The following is a 6,000-nucleotide window of genomic DNA, read 5'->3' on the forward strand; positions in this document are numbered from 1 at the left end:
GCCGCTCCATTCCTGCCTGAACTTCACGCAGAGCTGACGAAGTCCTGGAATGCCCCGCTCTCGGCTAGAAACCGCTCTGATATATCCGCCTCGCTGCGCTCGGTGGACGGAGCCGCCGAGAAAGGCTACTCAGCCATGCCGCCCGTCGAGGACTTGGTCGCCGCACACCTCTGCCCGCCCTCTGCTAGATGGCGCTCTTCCCCCACGCTTCCTTCGAAAGCTTGCAGAGCGACCTCGAGCTTTCATGCTCGCGCCTGCGCCGCCGCCGGTCAGGCCGCCGCAGCGCTACATTCGATGTCTGTCCTCCAAGTATTACAGAGCGATATTCTCCGTGAGTGGGCCGAAGGCGGTAGAAACCCCTCCCCCGCTGTCACGGATCTGAGAAGTGCTACGGGCCTCGCCCTTCGCGCCACTAAAGCCGCCGCACAAGCTCTGGGGAGATGCATGGCCAGCCTTTGTGTTGCCGAGAGACACTTATGGCTCACGCTCGCCGACATGGGAGATTCTGAGCGCGCCGCGTTTCTTAACGCGCCCCTCTCCCCGACGGGTCTTTTTGGATCTGCTGTCACGGGAATCGTCGATCGCTTTTCTGAGGTCCAGAAAGCTACTCAGGCGATGAATTTGTTTCTGCCCCGCCGCGCTAGCTCTTCCGCGGGCCGCTCTCGCGAGCCTCCTGCCAGAGCTCCACCACAGCGCCCCCCTCCGCAGACTCAAACAGCCCAGCGCAGACAGGGCGGCCGCCCTCGCTCTCGCTCTGACAGCCGCCGCAGACCGCCGCCCCCACGAGGCCCGCGACCTAAGATCACGCTGAGGCCTGATCATCAGAAGTCTGCCTAGCAAAGTCAAGAAAACGACGGTGCTCTCCCGCTGCGGCCGGACCGCCGTCAAAGCTTCGCCCTCTGCCAGTCCCCGTTATTTCGCCGACTGCTGTAGTGTTGACCGCCACAAACAAGCCGGTGTTCCAGCCCGCTTGCGAGCGACAAAAAGCCGTTTTTACGGCTACCCAGAGAAATCTCAAAAAGAGAAAATTTGCCAGTTGTGTAGAAAATGTGCCCACAATCATGTGCTCACCCATACACACAAGCATAACATACCCCGTGTCTCTATCAGAGCCCCATCACATGAAACGGGCACAGCCCGCTCTAATATCAGAGAACATAAACACGCCCACGAGCTCGTGCGCGTGTCCCCTCTCTGCTCGCTCTGTTTCACGGCCCATAGACTCCTCTCTGAGTGCAAATCCCGTTGCCACACACATTCAAAGCGCGCCCACACACTGTGTCCAGCCCGCTATGTGCAGCAATCAGGGCGATATAGCCATTCGGCCACTAGCCGCATGCTCCAAAGCGTGGGAAGCCATTCCAGGCATTTCCCCGTGGGTACTAAGCATTATAAAGAACGGCTATCTGCTACAGTTTCGCCGCCGCCCGCCTCGTGCGCGCGCGCGGCTCGAATCTACTGTCAGCCCGCTGGCCGCCGGCACGCTCCGCTCAGAAATTGCGACGCTGTTGCAAAAGGGCGCCATAGAGAGAGTCCCACCATCTATGACCGAGTCGGGGTTTTACGGCCGTTATTTTCTGGTTCCCAAGAAAGACGGCGGCCTCAGACCGATTTTAGATCTCAGGTCTTTGAACAAAGTGCTCATGAAGAGACCGTTCAAGATGCTCACTACCAGGAAACTCGCGCAGGTGCACCAGGGGGACTGGTTCATCTCTCTAGACCTGAAAGACGCCTATTTTCAGATCCAGATAAATCCCCGTCACAGGCCATTCTTACGTTTCGCCTTCGAGGGTCATGTTTATCAATACGCCGTTCTCCCGTTCGGCTTATCTCTGGCGCCCCGCACATTTACGAAGTGCATGGATACGGCGCTCGCCCCCCTGCGGAGCCAGGGGCTGCGCATATTGAATTATCTGGACGACTGGCTGATTTTGGCCCAATCACAGACGGAGCTTCTGTCGCACCGCGCAGTTCTCCTCGGCCATCTGAAAACGGTGGGCTTCTCTGTCAACTGGACAAAGAGCTCCCTTCAACCCAGTCAATCGATTTCCTTTCTAGGAATAGATTTGAACTCGGTCACGATGACGGCTCGCCTGTCTACACAGCGCGCGCGCAGTGTACAGCGACTGGCCGCCTCGTTTCAGATGGGCACCCGCTCACCTCTAAAAACTTTTCAGAGGATGCTGGGTTACATGGCCTCAGCCTCCGCTGTGCTTCAGCTGGGCCTTCTGCACATGCGTCCGCTTCAGCTTTGGTTAAACAGCCGTGTACCCCACCGCGCGTGGAACACGGGCCGCCAGCTGATCAGAGTTACGCAGACATGTCTCACGGCGCTGCAGCCATGGACAGTAGCAGAATGGTTTCGACAGGGCGTCACGATGGGGAACTTTTCTCGCCGAAAAGTCATCTCGACAGATGCATCCAACACGGGTTGGGGTGCAGTCTGCGAGGGCTCACCGGCCTTCGGCCATTGGTCGACACAGGAAAGCCCCTTACACATAAACTGTCTGGAAATGCTTGCGGTCGAGAACGCGCTTTCGCGCTTCCTCCCGCTCATTCGGGGACACCACGTCCTGATCCGTTCGGACAACATGGCTGTGGTCTCCTATCTCAACCGTCAGGGCGGTGTCAGGTCCAGGAATCTCTTCCTACTGACACACCGCATTTTAGTTTGGTCTCAGAGCCGCCTGCTCTCGCTCAGAGCGACGCATGTGCCGGGCCATCTGAACGACGGTCCAGACATACTGTCCAGGAACCTCATCTCCTCAGGAGAATGGTCACTGAACACACAAACGGTCCAAATACTGTGGCGGCTATTCGGCAGAGCAGAGGTGGACCTCTTCGCGTCAGAAGAGAACGCTCACTGCCCAATATTTTTCTCAAGGAGCGAGGACGCGCTAGCCTAGGAATGGCCTCGCCGCCCGCTCTATGCATTCCCTCCGATCGCTCTGCTACCACAGGTAATTCAGAGGATCAGGGACACACGCCACTCGGTGCTCCTCATAGCCCCGCGTTGGGAGAGTCAGAATTGGGTTCCGGAGCTCACTCAGCTGTCGCAGACAGCCCCGTGGCCCATCCCAGTCAGAGCAGATCTCCTCTCTCAGGCTCGCGGCACGATCTGGCACCCCCATCCACGGCGCTGGGCGCTACATGCATGGGTGATCAACGACTATTCGTTGATTTGCCAGAAGGAGTAAGAAACACTATCATACAGGCTAGAGCACCTTCCACGAGAAGGCTCTATGCGTCTAAATGGTCTGTGTTCTCAAAATGGTGCACCGACAAACATCTGGACCCACGGTCATGCGAGGTGCCGTCTTTGCTCGTTTTCCTTCAAGAGATGCTGGACAAGGGCAGGTCCCCCTCCACTCTCAAGGTTTACGTGGCAGCCGTCGCGGCGTTCTCTGAACCCCGACGCGCTCAGTCCCTGGGCAAAGACGAGTTAGTCATCCGCTTCCTCAGGGGAGCTAAGAGGATGAACCCTCCGCGCCCCCCTTCGGTTCCTATCTGGGATCTTTCTATAGTTCTCGAAGCTATGAAAGCACCCCCGTTCGAACCGCTCGAGTCTGTGGACCTAAAATACCTCTCGCTCAAAACCGTTTTTCTGACGGCTCTGTCCTCAGTAAAACGCGTGGGGGATCTTCACGCGCTCTCATCCAGCGCCGCGTGTCTCGAGTTTGTTCCGAATGATTCTGTTGTCATTCTCAAACCTAGACATGGCTATGTCCCGAAGGCGATTGGTACCCCGTTCAGGGCTCAGATTATTTCCCTATCGGCTCTGCCTTCATCCGATAGTGAGCGCGACGCCAATCTCCTCTGCCCGGTGCGGGCTCTGAGATTGTACACTACGCGCGCTGCCGCGTTCAGACGCGCTGAGCAGCTTTTCGTGTCGTTTGGGGGGCGCACCAAAGGTCTGGCCGCCTCTAAACAGACACTGTCTAGATGGATAGTAGACGCTATCGCCTCTGCTTACGCATCTAAATGCCTGCCCTGCCCTCTGGGCATCAGGGCGCACTCCACTCGAGGCATGGCCTCATCGTGGGCATGGTCCTGTGGAATTTCCATTCATGACATTTGTGTGGGCGCGGGATGGGCCTCCCCGTCCACTTTTGTCAGATTTTACAACTTGGAAGTTCCCGCCTTGCAGGCAAAATTACTAGCTGTCTAAACGACCAGCTCCCTAAGAAGCTGCATTACTGGGAGTCCCTCACACAACCGGTTCGCCCCTTGTGCTCTCCTTAAATGCTTATACTCTTCATGTGCCCGCTCTGCCGGCCTCATACATGCTTATGTATACACTTCATGTGCCCGCTCTGCCGGCCTCATAATACATTCACTCCACGTTAAAATCCCCCGGTATCTCCCTGGGATTCATGAGTGGATTCATAGCGCGCACGGCGTTGACCAGGTGTTCCCGCAGCGTAAGCTAGCTTACGCAATACGAGAGAACCTCTCGTAAGAGAACGAATCGGTTACCTAACGTAACCTCGGTTCTCTCTAGAAGAGGGAACGAGTATTGCGTTCCCGGCCGTGCTTGCGCTACTAGCGTTTCGCTTCACGCTGAAATAAATCAACATATAAGCCTGGGAGAGACTGTTATATACACCATGGCCACGCCCATTCTGGCGGGCCATGACGCAATGAGCGCGCGGGCGCCTCTCATTGGAAGCGGGTTCAGCCCCGCTCTCCTATAGGCTTAAGCAGTTCTCTCTGAGCGAACCAATGAGCTGCTAGCTAGCCTGCTCTAGGTCTGCCGCAGAGGAACTGCGTTGTGTATGGATACAAATTATGAAATAATTTTTGGCTTCAATATCTCAGCAAAGATGAATCTTTCCCGCAGCGTAAGCTAGCTTACGCAATACTCGTTCCCTCTTCTAGAGAGAACCGAGGTTACGTTAGGTAACCGATTCGTTTTATGTTGCAGGTAAAGCCCGAGTTCTAAACCAACATCTTTGTTTTTTAATAAGGGATTTTACCTATGACACTATGACAATTCTTGATATGGAGCCAGTCTAAATCACTTGGCATCCAATACAGTGCTTTATAAGAGAGACCGGGGCAAGTTGTCACACTTTTAAAGTCATTTCTAGATGCATACTTTAAAGTATTGACTACAAAAGACCTTCTGAACATTTCCACCATTATTTCCCTAAGAAAAAAATATACAGTTTTCCCCCAATCTTAAAACGTGTGACAACATGCCCCAATTAAAATTGTGACAACTTCCCTGAGCTGGCATTTATTAAAAAACAGCATTCTAGCCCCGGCTCATCGACCCAAACAGAATATCTAGATGTCTTTGTTTTTCTGTGTGCACACATAAATTGTTTATTAAAATGTCAATCATATTTATTAAGGTTATTCTTGCCATGTTTACCTACAAGCAATCTCAGACTAGAGAAAGGCGTTAGCGTTGTGGCGTTGTTGGCCACACCGCTGGCTGCTATGTTTGATGAGACCTGGCTTAGCGAGATCCATATTTCCATTCAAATCATTGCCGCTTTCAAAATTATTCTGACAGTAAGAACGTTCCCCTCCTTAAGGACAAATGCTGCCATTTTGTAAGCAGACAAGAATGTTTAAGCAAATAAACATAAAAAGTATCCAAGGTAACCCTATGGCTGCTTGACATGTAGATAAGACTAGATAAGTAGATAAGCTGTGACACTATAGATTTATTCAGGAACTGAAATATTAGTTGACTTACTAGTATCGGTTAGCAGTGAATGATAAGTTATATTGTTGAAACTTTTGTTAAATCTACGGTGAAAACCACTGTAGATTAATCCGTTTAATGTTATTATCATTAACCGAAACTAAAAAAAACTTTTTCGTTACTTGACATAAAATGAACTAAAAATGAACAACAACAAAATAAAGAAATATATATGATAAAAATATATATTTGTTTTTATTATTAAAAATTTCAGGTAGTTTCTAATTTTTCATAGTAAAATAACTACAACTAAATTTATTAAAACTAAAAACTATAAATCTTAA

The sequence above is a fragment of the Rhinichthys klamathensis genome, unplaced genomic scaffold (assembly GCF_029890125.1).
Source record: "Rhinichthys klamathensis goyatoka isolate OS25496 unplaced genomic scaffold, OSU_Roscu_1.1 h1tg000150l_1, whole genome shotgun sequence".
Lineage (NCBI taxonomy): Eukaryota > Metazoa > Chordata > Actinopteri > Cypriniformes > Leuciscidae > Rhinichthys > Rhinichthys klamathensis.